This window comes from Halictus rubicundus, chromosome 1 (genome assembly GCF_050948215.1).
Source record: "Halictus rubicundus isolate RS-2024b chromosome 1, iyHalRubi1_principal, whole genome shotgun sequence".
Classification (NCBI taxonomy): Eukaryota; Metazoa; Arthropoda; class Insecta; order Hymenoptera; family Halictidae; genus Halictus; species Halictus rubicundus.
Window position 1 is genome coordinate 11,342,436 of NC_135149.1, and position 15,429 is coordinate 11,357,864.

Genomic DNA, 15,429 nt, shown 5'->3' on the forward strand with positions numbered 1-15,429 from the left:
ATTTCTCTTGCGTGCTCGATGCCGGCGAAACCTTCTGTGGATTTTGACCCGGACGTAAGGGAACGCCTGCACGTCGATGCGGAGGAAAAAAAAAAAGATTACCGGAGCCGCGTAATGAGATTGTGACTCTCGCGCATAATGACTCTCGAATCGATAAGTGACGTTGATGCATATGAACGCGCGTGCCAGCGGTGAAAGGGTCAGTAGTCAGACGGTGGCGCTATAAATACCGAGGAGGACTTAATTCGTTGTGTTTTCAGCGCGGTTGATCGACGCTGCGGGATCGATAGGGATCGCGGGTTTGGCTCTCCGATCGATCGGATCGGTGGGGAACGGAACACGGCGAAAAGAGAGGGGGGTCGAGGGGAGAAAAGGAAAAAGAGACGGCGTGGCGATGCATGCAACGTGTCGCGTCGCCTCGGCGACCGCGGCCGCATGCCCGAGAGGTTTATGGTAATTCGGCCGAACCGAGTAAAAATGTGTAACGCGACCGACCAGCTGACGCGTGGCCTTGTTTCACCTGAAATAGATTTCACCGCGGAAACGTATTCCGCGCGCGAGTTTTGACACGGTGCAACGGAGCCCGTAATTTCTCCGCCACGGCTGGCCGGGTGCGCTGCCGTTCGAGCAACAACGCTTAGGCGAACCACACTCGGTGCTGGGACTGTCGTCCAAACCACTGGACCAATGGTTGACGGTTGACTTAAATAAGAAAGAAATAAGAAAATTTAATAGGGGCATGGGTTCAGGGGGTAACTTGTGCAAGTAGCAATAAATCTGCTGGTCAGAAAACGGTAAAAGAGGAGTATCGATGTTGTGTGTTGTCACAGATAGGTGGTCGCATTTTGAATTGCATATAATAATGTACACGCGTCGAGCCTTGACGAGTCTATTCTCTAACAAAATAATTTTCATCTCGACAGCAAACATGTTCCTCCAACTAGAAAAAATTTCTACAGTCGCCTGAATAGTCCTACAAAATACCCTGAAAATTTCAAAAGAATTGCTCGCACAGCCTCCTCAGAAAAAATTCCTAAAGATCACCTAATTCTCGCGAGCGCATGGACAAGATTCGAAGGACCTAATTCGCTTTGGTAACACGTAATATTGACATCAAGCGGGGGGAAGAGTTTTCCCAGACAGTTGACAGACTTCCAGAATGTAGAATAAGAAACGCGACGATAGAAAATGTCCACCTGTAATCGCAGAGAGGGGAAAATGATAAGGGTGAATTGATTGGGTTCTGTGGAAGCGTCTGCGTTCGACGACGGTCGGCTGTGTCATAGTGCATCTATTCGCGGTGCGTCGAATCGACGCGATTCTAGGATACACCGAATGTTTCTATCGGCCGAGAATAGCAACCGGATTTGTTTCCGGCGTGCTTCCGCGCGTCAGAAGCGCGGCTGGATCGTTCGGTGGTTCCGCCTACGTAAACCGCACGGCTCGAAATTCCCGTCGCGACGACGACGACGCGTCTATACCAGGAACTAACGGGCAGCTACGTCACGGAGAAACGAACCGAACCGAACCGGGAGAAAGAGAGAAAGAGAGAGAGAGAGAGAGAGAGAGAGAGAGAGAGAGAGGGGGAGAGGGGGACGTAATCCTAAGCGCAATTTGCATAGCGGAGCGTGTGTCTATCCGATCGATTTTTCGATGCGGCTCCCCCCCTCTCTCTCTCTCTCTCTCTCTTTATCTCGTGCGCCCCCCACCGTGAAAGAATACATAACGACATCGCCGGGGAAGTGCGCGAGTATTCCCTCGACGGTCGTTTCATTCAAACCTGACGCACGAACGTGGCGGTTTCGCGCGCAAACTCCGGCGTCGCGACGCCACCGTCGTCCTGTCTCTCTCTCCCTCTCTCCGTCTCTCTCCTGTATCCCCGGCATTAACTCTGACGTCACCGCGATGCCCCCGTCCGTCATCGACCGACCGACGGCATGACGACGTCACACGTACCGCCAAGGACGACGCTATTTCGGGCGTTATGCATTGCCGTCCTCGCCGCCGTCTTCGCCACCTCCTTTCGACGTGGCCGTCGACAACGACGTCGTGAGCCCCCGTCCGTCGATATCGTCGTTCGACCATTCTTCGTCTCTCGTTCTCAGTCACCAAACGGAGATTCCGCGGACCGCGTCACCGTCTGACAACGACGACGCGTGTCCGTCAGCCGCCACGCGGTCCAAGTGCATCCGGTGCATCGAGGCGGCACAGTGTATCCGAGTGCACCTGCCTGGACAAAATTGAATCCCACCTCCCCCCCCCCGTCGGAACACGGAGTGGTCCCCCGATTTCAGGACCACAACTTTAATTCAATCACGTAGCCGTATATAGTTTTAGCCGTCTATTAATCTAGAACGGTTGTGAAGTATTACGCTGTTTCTCGCGTACTGTGGCGTTGTTGGTAAATGTTATGCGAATCGGTCGAACAAGGAACTATTTCCGCGGAGAGTCTATGTAAAGTCTGGCTCGACATAGGACTAGACCGAACCGAGTTACGAGGAGATACCGTGCTACCGGTCGGTTCGAATCCACTCGTTTTTCGTTCACTCTTTCGAACTTCTGTAAGTCTGTTATAAAATCGTATTATTTCAGGAGCCTGCTAGTAAAATTTGTTACTGTAATTCTGCTATCTTTCTTGTTCCAAGAAATAGCCATTGAGGGCCTTATCGATTTTGTTCTTAATTCAATGTAAGGTTGAAGAACACGCAGTTTTGTCCAGGTAGCTGACTCTCGGAGAACACTGTGCAACGATGACGCAGTGAAGGCTCGACGAGAACGTCGACGTGTCTAAGACTCTCGATTAGTTTCGAGTGTTTCAAGTCTCGCCGTTTCTTTTTTCCGATCATGAAGATCACCGACGTTTTCTGGGACGTTTCCCACGAAGGACACGTGCTGCGAATCCTCGATCCCGGATACCCTGTGAAATGAGGTAACGCCGAGAGTCCGTATCGATTCGCCGTGTATCGTCCGTTTTTCTTATCGATTTCGCGAACATTGAGTCACCTTACGACGGTTCCCCTCCGTGTTCTATGTCTTCGCGTGGTTAGGCGATTCCGGAATGCGAATGTTACGAGCGGATGCAAACAGAGCGAAAAGTTTTGCCGCGTATCGTCTGTCAGCGTGCTTATTGATTCTTCGGAACTGTCGAACGAGTGCTGGCACGCTCTGTCGAACAACTTACCCTCTCTTGTCGGGGTGATTAGTTTAAAGAGATTCTGCTTCTATGTTGTTAGCGGGGAACGCGTTTTATAGTAGCATGCCGGTTGCTGAAGCGTATTCTCTGTTTGAAATATTATGGAGATTGTGGAACACCTGCCGAGTAAAGTGGATAATCTCTTCTCGCTGGAACTACCCCCAGCTCTTAAAGTAAAAGCTGCTGACAAGTTAAACGAGTGTTCTGCCGGTAGAGAGTTGGCGGAGTTGCTTTGCCACGATAGCGCCTCTTGTTAGCAACTGTCTGATCGTGTTAGTATAAAGAACATTTCGAACTCTTTTCTTGTCCTGTAAATGTTCCGAAAATACCCTGTATTTAGAACGTCGAGCTATTGAACAAATTTTTACCTGAATTTTCCTGATTGCTGGCAAGCCAGCCAACGAGCATTTTATCACACCAATATCAGCGGGTATGTTATTGAGAACAGTAAAAACATTAGAAGCATTCGAAAATATTGTTATATTATTTTCAACCTGCTAAACATATTGAGAAACAAAGTAAATTTCTATTATCAGTTTGTTGCGATTCGGATAGCAAAATTTTTCATTCGTATAAATTACATTATACATATTTTCTCGGTCTTAAAAGTCAATCAATTATCCAAGAAATTTGCGAATAGAAATTGATAGGAATTTTGCTGTTTGTCAACAAGTAAGAAAATTTCAAAGCCAAATGAAAACTAGGTCACTGGGTACGTAGTTATCGACATAAGTATTAGAAGATTGTCCAACCACGTCCGTGAAACTCGCGCTCTTCTAAAAACAGTTGTGCTTTCCAAAAACTAGCCGAATTTTTCGAGCGAATCTGGGCCAAAAGCTTTAAAGTTTCCAGCTCTGAAATCTCTCGGTGCAGAGGGAGAAGATGCCGAATTTCGTCGTCGGAAAGCGTCCGAAAGCTCGGCTCAGGAGGTTTGGCGCATTCGGCCGCGACCTTGGAAAGCGTCACGTGGTGTTCGTAATTTTTGCAAATGGTGTGACGGGCGTGCGGACGTAATCGGTTTCCCGGAAACCGCGTCGGACTGACGAAAACGAAAGAGCGAGGCGGGCAGGTTCGAATCGCCGCGCGAGAGCCTCGCTCGCTGGTCGCGTAACCGTCGGCGTGGCGGTGGTTAAATTTAACGGCCGAAGCTCAGGATTAGCTTGTCGCGACTGGTTTCCGCGTGACGTTGCTACGGGCCGAAACGGCGCGAGAGGGAAGAGGGATGTCGTAACCGGTGCCAAAGCTGACTTGTGACGACGCATCGCGCGCGTGCTTTTGACGCGAAGCTTTTTGCGGCGTCGCGAAACGTAAATACCGGTACGGTGCCAGTCTTTGGTGAATGACCGACCACCGGAAAAGATTCTGTCGCCTAAGCGCAGCCTGCGCCTCGCGTTCGATGCATTATCCTAATCGAAACTGCGTCGAACTGTCTCCGAGTTCCGTTCTTTTCTGCGCCTTATCCATCAAAAATTTTCGTGGCTGCTGAATCTAGTGTTGAATTACAATTGGAGAGCCATTTTTCAGAGAATTCATTGCTTCGGATCTCGAATTTCTCGATGGGACTAGATACAGTGATTTCTGTATATATGTCGCCAAGGTCTGGATGATAAACGTCGCGGAATTATCCCCACTATCGCGGGGTGTACCCCGTGAGGGGCAAAGATCCGTGTTGTTGACATATATCGAGAATTCACTGTACAGTGTTTACTTTATATATGACCCTAATGCCGAGAGGTATACCCCGTGAAGATCCATAAACCGTGGCCCTCTAGATCTTCGCTTTCCTTTTCTACGTTCGGCGTGGATCAAAGAATAGTATCTCCTAGCCGATATATGTCCCTGACCAGACCCGTGTTTTGGACGGATATCGAGTGAACACTGTATATACTAATCAATTATGTTGTTGATAATCTTCGATCGCCAAAGAGCTGCTAAATGGTCATCGACGTGCTAGGAACGGAAGAGCTAATTCACGCGATGGAATTCGCAGATTAAGATTAGGATGGACGGCGTAGAGCGGTGTGGATTGATGTTGGAGGATCGTGAGGATGAATCCGTCGTTCGCAAATGTATTCAGGAAAGTTTTCTTATGGAGAGGTGAGCAATGAATGGAAGAAGATCAGTTTTCCAAGAATGCACTTCGAAGGCGTTGATTGATCGAAGGTCAAACTCTTCGTCGTACATTTCACCGTCGTAAATATAACGGCACTTTTAACCGTCTGAAAGTGATTCCGTGTGATGTCATCAAGTAGAAATGCGGGAGCCATCATAGGAGATGGAGAGGAGGTTGTGCTGCTGCGAAGAGACTGGTCATGATCGGTGCACCGCGCGCACACTTCGAAAGGAACCGTTTAGGTATGACGCGGATGAGCTGGGACTAACAAAACGCTCGTAGACCTGCTAGGTAATCTGGAACAGTCAAGAATCGGTGGAGATCCGGATGGATCTAGGATCTAAAGTATAGACCCTGAAATTGCTTTCTCGAAATTGTATACTGAAATTCATCGAAATGACGAAGTTATGGCGATCGTACTTTTCGTCATATTTTTGGAATCATCCCAGCACAAGTTGTCTAACTTCAAAAAAATTTTTTATCTTTTCTAGAATTATATGAAACTTGTAATAGCGATAAAAAGATAAATACAAAAACATTTTTCCAAGTTTTCGGATGTATCTTTGCGATGTATTTTTCTGCTCTGCACGAGAACCACCGTTAAATTGAAACTAGCGGTGTTATACGTCTCGTGTTGTCGATCTTGAAGGGAAGTGTTTTCTTTGGACGGCCTCACGCAGAAAGGCGTCTTTCGCCTATAGTAGCCAGACGTCCTCGTCTGGCCAGGGCCAGGGCCATTCCCCTGCAGCTTGAATTCTCTTACAGAAGCGAGTCGCGACCCAATTAGAGGGTTTACCGTCGCGATGATAATTTCAATGCTCGCGTAGGGTGATGCTCGGTCGTTCGATCACGATAGAAAGGAATAGTTGAATCCGACCGCAAGCACGGGGGCCGCGTTGCGCATACACGCGACACGTCATTTAATTTTCATGCAAGAAAGCTGTCGTCCTCTTGCCGTGACCTCGCCGCGGAATGCTCGGGACAGTTATTTGAAAAGTTGTCGATTAACCAGCGCCGATACCACTAATAAATTTCCATGCTGTTCCATCTCGCGACCGGTCGACCGGCTGATTTATGGATGGCGTCGATCCGCGCGGACCGGGGGCAGCTTCGCCTGCGATCGGCTGAAAGTCGACTCATTAGCGTCCCCCGCCGATGCATAATAATCGTGTCGCTAATCTTATTCAAACACGTGACGGGGCAATGGAATCGAGGAGCATGATGTTACGGAGGTAACGGAGCGAGCCAGTTCCGCGGAAGGAGTCAAGGACAACGTCACCGTTCCACCGTTACCGATCAGGATCATTTTTTCCGGCGATACTTTCGCCGTGCCGGTAACGTCGACGCGGTCATTGGAAAGCCTGATAATCTACTAATACAGTTCGAAAGTTACATCATAGAGGAATAATGCGCCCCCCTTCCCCTTCCGTTGTCCTTCGGTCAACAGATGAGGCATAGATCTTTCTTGGTCCTGAAAGAGTTCGAAAATAACTCTTGATCTAGTCCAGTCCATGCAAGAGCCAGGTTGTTATTAAATAAATCTCCACAGTCAAAGGCCAAGATTAAACAGGAAAAGCATCTTCGTGTCAACCTTGTGCTGTAACTTGACTTTTCTCGGATTCCGGAAGAGCGGAAATTTCGTGCGAATTCAAGGTAAACTCGACTGTGTTATGTCTCGGCCGTCGATCACCGTGGATCAACACGGAAGATGCCTCTGTCTGGAGTACGAAGCTTCTTTCGGGATCGTCGAAGCGCACTCGAAATATCTTCAGACACATCGTCGAAGACGTGTTCGACGATGAGTCTCGTCAAAACAGATCGGACGTGTGTTCCGGGCTCTTTGAAGTCGCGGGAAAAAGAAGCCGGGGAAACGCGCGGGGGCACCGGGCTTCCGCCCCTGCACTGTTTCCAAGGGGTTGGGCAAGGGGATGCTCGATCGATGAACGGAACTGCGGTACAACAATGACGTCATCGACGACGTCGCAGTATGACGTCACGAGGCAACTGGGGGTGGTGGTCGGGAGGCGCGGTGGAGCTGGTGGGAACAAGGGATGGAAACGGGTGGAAAGCAGCTGTGCAAGGGGGTGGAAAAGTGAAGGGGGTCGTACCTCCGAGGATGTGTTGACGACCCACACACACAGGGGTGGCGGTATGATCGCACGTGTACGTGTGCACCTGAGTCTGTTTAACGGGGGCGAGCAAGGCCGCCGGTTAAAGCGGATAGCCCGATGCGTTATCGAGCGTCGAAATTTAACAGGTGGAAACTCAAGGGATGATCTCATCCCTCTACTCCCTCACGTTTCTCGCACTTTTTCGATGTTTTTAGAAGGACACGCGAGAGAACTGTGCCGAGGGTTTTCGTTCGGAATTTGTTGGTTTTATTGCGGGCGACCTGGAAGAAGGGGGTGAATCCTCTCCGAGGATAAGGGATGAAACTAGGTGAAAGGCGATGGCTCTCTTAAAGGTGTCCTCGTTTCGCGGATAGGCGGCTGATTTATAAATATTGTTGGGAATCTGGGCGTCGTTCTACCCCTCGAAATCAATTTGAGTTTGTGTTTTCCTGACATGGTGGTGACTTCGTTGTGACGGAGGGTAGTTCTGTCATGTAACGACAACATTTCAGAGCCTATCCTTCGTTGATCTTTTATACTATCATTAAAATATATTGTTTCTCTTTAGTCGATCTACTATCGCACAAAATAGGGGTAGTTTTCTATCTTCAAGATGGAATGGTAAATTTGTTGTAACAGAGGGTGATTGTGTCTCGAAGAGACAACGTTCGAGAGCCTGTTTTTCACTGATTAGTTAGCACTGAAATATCTAATCTATTACAGAAAATAAGGGTTGTTTACCTAGAGTCTCTAGTTAATCCAGTTCGAAACTTCAACCTCACATAAACCGCACGCACCAAGGCGAACATTTCCACAAACTTTCCGCTTCTCCAGTCTCGGAAACACCATGAGCTCGTTTCTCGGACCGATTTTCATCAATTTCTCGGCTCCTCCGACTCGATCGTTTGGAATATCGTTGCGGGGGGTTGGTTCAAGAGACGGTATCGAGCATTCTAGCTCGATCAGCCACGCGCCCAGCCCGAGTAGGGCCTGGTTCGATTGTTTCACAACGGATCGAGCAGAAACTCGGCCGCCGCGCCGGTATGTCGATGCGGCGTTATCAGATGTGTTGTCGTTCTGTTTTCCCGCTCGTGATCCGCCGTCGAGCGTGTGCTGCCCGGGCTTGATTTGCCCGAGCGGCTTCGATCAGATAAATTTCGTGGAATCGTGCTACGTGTCCCAATTTACCCGTGGCGCGCACATTTTCTGCTTTTCTACAGTTTCGCCTGTGCCTTCGCCTTCGCGCGTATCTGCCTCGTGAATCTGCGCTAGCGACTTTCCGCGGGGACCGGGAACGCTTGTCCGACAACGGTAAATTAGCGTTCGTTCCGAGACTTTAACGCGGAAAAACTCTGGGGACCAAGGTATCCTGGCGAAAAGGCTCTGGCGTTCGCATATTCGGCCGAAGCAATCTCCAGTCAACGTTTAAATAATTTATTTCTCGCTTCGCCGACTTGGCGTTAGACGCGGGACACGCTTCTTTTGCATTCGAGATCGATCCGCTGGGGAAACGCCGCAATGTAGATCACTCCGGGCGGTGTCAAAAGCCAAGAAAGCTCGCATGTGTCTCTTAGAATAGGAGACTTTGGTGTCGATTGATAAATCTGGGGAGGGGGGTGTGGTACATGTGTTTCTGGGCTTGTTAGATCACTTTCAGGATTTATGGTAGTTGTTGAGTTTGTTCGAGCGGTTATGCGGCGTTAAGAGAATTCCTGTTGGCGATAGAACAGTTCGTGTGCAAACGGATTCGAATACTATTGCCGCGAATGATCACCGTCTAAGGATTAATGCAGCAATGTCTAGCAGTGATTGTATTGCAATTTTGGTAATCAGCACAAATCCTCCGAGTAGTGCGAATCATTTTTCTTTGTTATTTTTGTTGAAAAATCTCATCAGAATTAACAGACTGCGGGTCGTAATGAATATGTTCTGCTTCATCTCCAAGTAATAGGAGCCCGATTTACACGGAACGATATTTTCAGTAGCATCACCATTACATCTGACTCAATAAAGAATTTTAACCTTTCACCTCTATATCGATTCCAGAATCAAGACATTTCATCTCATTCAGAATACTTTATATGACCATTTTCATCTTATCCATAAGTAATCCAGTGTATTCTGACGGCGCCACGCTTAAACTTTTAGCAATTCGTCAAAGACACTCGACAATGTGGGAATCGAATTGTTTTAATAGTACAATCATTTCCCGGGATGCTTCGAAGAGGGCAGTTAACTGGAAAGCGTTGAACTACGCGGACAAAAGCGTACAAGATGGACAGAGATCGACCGTTTCAAGTATAAAACATCGAGGGAGGGTTATCGAAAGCGGACGAAATCTGTCGAAGCGTCGAACGGCGATCGGCGGCGATGCGCGAGTGAAATTGCTCGCTGAAAATTACGGGGTGGGGGGACAAAGGATCGAGGCGCGCTCGCAGCCTGCAATTTCCCGGCACTGGCCGGCGTAACGCAATAATTTGCGAACATTAATGTTAACGATGAATATTCTCGGAGGTGGCAGCCGGGTTACCCGCGACAGGTTGCAACGGACACGGCGCACCGGTCGCGGAGAAACGCCTCTCGTCTTCGTCTCGCGCGATGAAAATCCGCTTCGGCGAGAGCGAGGGAGAGGCACGAATTCGCTTTACGAGCTCGCCGGCCTTGAGGCCTCGAGGCTCAACGAGGTCTCGATCCGTCCTGAGTCGGTCACAGTCGTTCGGTATGCGGACCTCGATCTAAGCGACTAAATCACCCGTTCGTTTGCTCGTTGCACGATACGTCGCTCGTGTACGAACGAATCCTCGACCTCCGCCGAGAGGACTCCTGGATCCACTTTATCGGCGACTGCTGGACCCCTCTCGCATGGTTCCCGAATCCTGTTCTCGAATCCTGAATATCCTGCTTGTTCATTGGTCCTTATCATCCGTCTGACCAACGATCTCTAAAAATCGTTGCTGGAAATGTGAGATTTGGCCAATCCTTCGTAGAAGGAGCTGAAGAGGAGATTGAAAATTAGAAAAGTGTTTTAGCTAGCATAAGATAGTTGCAGAATCTCCCTCCTGCAGTGAAGAAGTTGTCAATGTGAAACCAGAGATCCAACCACGTCGGGTTTCAAAGAGGGGACTCTCGACGCTAATGTGACATCACTTCGCGACCAGAATTATTCACGGCTAAAACAGCACAATTAATCTCCGTATCTGCACCAATGACATCCGTGGTAATATCAGTCAATCAGTCACCGAGCGTCCGGTTTTATTTATGCTCGTCAGTCGGCCGTCGTCATTTTGCTAAAAGGTGTCTCTGTAGATCGGGAATCGCGATTCCTCGCGAGTAATCCCGATCTGAGGATTATCGGTGTTTTCACCCGATGATTTATGCGGTCGTCTCGATCCTATTGATCGTTTGTATCTACCCCGCATCTCACGCGCTCGCGGACGCACTCGCGACGACGACGACGTTACCGAGCTGTCGAAGCGAGGGCGAAGCGATTAACGCTCACCTCGAACTTTCTGGCTTCCGTGATTAACGATGCTGCTGGAATAATTATGCGCGCGACGAATGATCTTCGTCCCAACCGAAAACCGGCGCAACGGATCGCTTGTTCTTCATCAAATTCTACGTGCTCATTCGTAGCGAGATAGGAAATACGTTCTTCATTGTTCTCCACAATTTTTTAATTTAGAACAGTCCACTCGAGAGTTCACCGCATTAGCAAAAAAAAAAAGAAATTCTGCGTGAAAAATTGACGTTTCATCTAAACATTTTCTGCTGCAGTTAGGCGATTGATCTGTAGCCTCCGAGTGTGCAAACATCGAGTTTTTGATCGTGGACATTGAAGCGACCGGTGCACGCTACCCAGGCGGGTACTAATTAGTTTACGGCAGTTTAGCGGAGTCGTAAAGGACGCCATAATGAGCGGAATGTGTAAGCATAATTAATTTGCGCCGATATCGAAAATAGTGAGCGACTTGCTCTCTTGCTAGGCGAATATTCCGCGGCTGGGAACGTTAATTGAAAATCGTGCGTGTCGCTTTCGCTTCTCTTTAGAACGGTCGCGGATGTGTGTGCGCGCGTGTGTGTGTGTGAGAGAGAGCGAGAGAGAGAGAGAGACCTGATTGGTGCCTCCGCGAAAACAGTAATTTGCATTTCGAGTTTCGCAATTGAAGCTGCGCTAATAATGCACTTGGATCCTTCCTTCTGTCCCATAGATGGTCATAGAAGCACGCTCGCTTAACACGCTTGTATCTTCTTAATCGGACGCTAAAAAGCGTAACGAACGAGTCCATTAAGTCTCCTGAATCATGCATCGCACGCTTCACGCTTAGATAACAAAGTATGCAGACTTGTCGCCCAACTTTTTTTTTTCTCGCTGGGAACAAGATGGACTCGCTTCACTACACCTCCGATGCATCTTCCAGAAAGCAAAGATTATCGATAAGACGCGAAGATGCGCAATGCATGTGCCCTTTAAAATTTAGATGGCTTGTAATTCGCAATATCCAGATGGCAAAATTGATTTGTTCATTCGAAGCTTCAACTTTTTAGATCGACTTGGGCCTTGCTTCGGCTCCCTATCGTTCAAGCATTGCCACAGACTCCGTTATCAACCATCAGTGACGACCGTCTGAGAATTTCTTCTTCCCAAAAGCAACATTTCTCCTCGAAACGTAGACTCGGCAAATTCCAATGACAAAATCAAAAGTGTCCCCCTTCATTATCTCAGCTTTCTTCGACGGCGCGAGGAATCTTTCTCCACGGACCCAGGCTCGTCTAGAAAGCTTCGGGTTGAATGATTTTGATTATTCAATTCACGGCAATTTTATTCGTTTCCTCGTGCATCAATCAGACGTATAATACCACGATGGTAGAGCAATTGCCATAATCTATATTGCCATAGAAATTTATATAGGTTTAGTTCGCTTTCGCAGAGACATCTGAGGCCATCTTTTCCGTCGTTTCCTCCAACAAATTAACACTAAACCTACCAAGCACAAAACATATAAAAGTGAAACGTCTTACAGCAGATTTTCATAAAGAAGTCAATTCAGTAATTTCCTATGAAAACGTTTTTATAATTTCAATAATTGTGAAATAGAAAACCGGCCATTTTAACCGTGGTAGGTTTAGTGTTAAAAGTAAGTCGAAGTTACACTAACTTCAATTAAATCTACAATTTCTGTAGAGACTTTCACGTGCTGTAAACATGTCAAGCTTTATGATGCATCTTGATGCTAACCCCTGTCCTCGAAGAACTATAATAAATTCGAGATTTATCGACTTGTCTGGACGTTTTGTCGTAGGACGAATCGAGTGAAAAGGCTATTATTTGTTATTAATTTATACTCTCTGTAACATTGAATGGCTTTCACGTACTTTGCTTGTATCGTTCCCAGTGGAGCAGAACTAGGCCTGGAACTCGTAGGAGTCCTAGGAGGACTCGTAGGAGGGAAGTGGTATAATTTCTGAAAGCGCCAAGTATTTTCCATGCGGTTACTATGTAGGGTAATTCCGGGAGAGACGCACCATATTTTGTTTTCTGTTTAATAAAAATTTCACTGAAAACAATTGAAAAACTAGACAGGCATAGTTCAATAGTTTATTTCAATCTGTTTCAGATAATATAACTTAAAACGAGTAAAACTTTTATATTAATATATTAATATGCTATTTAAATATGTTCGAAAAAGTGCATCTCTCCCTAGGGCCTGGAGTTAGGTGCACACCTGATTAGGGATAGATGGACTCCTTTCGTTTATACCTTCTTCTCCCTACTTGTATTCTTTTTTTTTCTCTATCACATATTACACAAAGGAGTACATAAAAACATCTAATAGCACATCAAGAAATCTAATCTACTTTAAATGTGGTTAAATAATAAACTTCTAAACATTCAATACAACAATTATTAGAATCTACTAGCCAGTCATTTTTGTCAAAAGTGAAGCATCTCCGGTTTAATTACTTAATTACAGAGCAAGAAATATGAAATAATTAATTTCACTTAATTAAAGTGTAAGATGTTCACAAATAGCGTGGCAAAGGACAAATCTCATGTTCAACTTATCGCTTTTTACTTAATTAAAAGAAAGGTGCTTCATTTTTTATAAAAACGACTGTCTAGTACATTTACATACATTAATGGTGCGTCTCTTCCTAAATTGAGGGAGAGACGCACTTGTACAAAGACAAGAACCGGTACAAAAAATGTTGTCAAAACACAATGAAAAATCATAAAAGAGAATCCATTGTCACTATTTAAGTCGATACTGATAGTTAAAACCATACCATAAGAAGGTAATAACATTTGTACTGACCACTTACAAAAATATTTCATCAGAGCACTAAAAAGTTTAAAAAAAAAAATAAATACGTAAATAATATAATACACGTGTTCCTTGTTTTGAGAATGGTCTAGTATTGCCACAATAAAAACTGGTGCATCTTACCCTATCGCGCGTCTCTTCCGGAATTACCCTAGGAGCATACGAGGGTTAAAAATTCTTTCTGAAAATAATCGAATCTCCATCGGTGTAGTTGTTCGAAGGCAAATTAGTATTGCCTCGAACGCAACAGAGAAAAATCGGTACCTGTAAAATCGGTAGAAATAAATACGACACTCCTCGTTCGAATGGTTGGAATATTGACATGATCTTTATTAATTTAGTAGGTACTCGAGCTATCCTGGGCGGTTACACTAGGTCGCTTTCAGGATCGAATCGGCTGTATGGTATCACCGGGAGATCGTATCCCCGGTTTCGGGGTCACGGAACCTGCAGCTCGTTTCCGACCACGGTATGGGTGTCGCGTATTGCCCGCTCTGGCGCATACCAACCAGAGAGATCCTATCTGGCGCGCGTTGTCGCGGCGACACGCACGCACACGTGCGCACGCTACACGTTTCTTTTCCTACTCGATCCTTTTTTCTCCTCTGCCTGTGTCTCTCTGGCCCTCTCTCTCCGTCTCTCTGAGGCAAAAACAGCCAGGTCTCGTAGCCAGCCGGTGTCCGCGGGATCGGCGGTCTCGGCAGAGAAATTTCAAGGAGAAATCGAAATCGATACGGGATCGAAGCCCGAAAGCGGCTCTCCGATAACGGATTTCCGTGGACGATGATCTAGCTGCTTTCCGCGGGCTAGATCCACGGAGATCCAAGGGCCGTCGTTCGATCCCGCGCCGCGCGGCCGAGCTGTTTTACGAGGGAAAGTGAAAAATGTACTGGGGACCTTTGCCCGGTGTTAATTTATGCCCGTTCTTGGGGCGTTGAATGGCGATGATCGCCGTTTAACGGTCCCGCAGGTCGGAGCGACAGAAATTTATCTTCTCGTAAACGTTTATTTGATTACCGCGCGAACCGCCGGGCTTTTATCGAAGCGTTTATTGTGTCTATCGCTTTGTGTAACTACGATAATAGCCGCACTCTATCATCCCGCGGATCTCGTGTCGACTTCCATCGTGCCATTATACCAGCCGACAGGTGTAAACAGGCGTAATTGGAAACGGAACACCCTGTGCGTTGATCATTCGATGATCTTGGCAGCTTCTCGCGTTCCCGCGCTCGTTGGACCAGTTTCCGGCTGCTGCGTACAGTGATAACTAGACTGCGGATCTTTATGTATTTGTCGCTTCTGAAAATGTTCGAAAAATGCTATAACATAAAATTCCACAGAATTTCGTAGGATTTTTATTTATTTTAGATCTACATAGGTGAATACTACTGAAAATTAGAATTTATTCGTTTCCACTTTCCTAAAATTTGCCGACAAAAATTGAGAATTGCATAAACATCCGCAGTCTAGTAATAACCGTGTACACACTTATGCCATTTTAACAACAATAAGTAGACGGAATATGGAGCAGTATTCGAAGAATTTCGGGATCGTTCAAGCAAATGCGAGGATGTTCATTAAGGATCTGCGATCTAGTGATTGCAATTTTTCGTCGCATTCGTCCAAAACGTTTTGCGACTCGCGGTGCCGCAGGCTTTCTTTTACATGTCTTGCATTTAAAATGCCTCT

At 46.9% G+C, this 15,429-nt stretch overlaps 1 protein-coding gene across 5 annotated transcripts in view; it reads left to right on the forward strand.

The window, feature by feature from the left end:
* Hr38 (Hormone receptor-like in 38) overlaps positions 1 to 15,429 on the forward strand; it is a 72,551-nt gene that overhangs the window by 11,247 nt on the left and 45,875 nt on the right. Inside the window, exon 1 of one of the 5 annotated variants that reach the window (XM_076787503.1) lies at positions 2,829 to 2,929. The exons of the other annotated variants lie outside the window; for them this stretch is intronic. The gene's annotated coding sequence lies outside the window, so the exon portion shown is untranslated. Of the gene's footprint in view, positions 1 to 2,828; positions 2,930 to 15,429 lie in introns of those variants that run through there. 5 annotated transcript variants of the gene reach the window in all.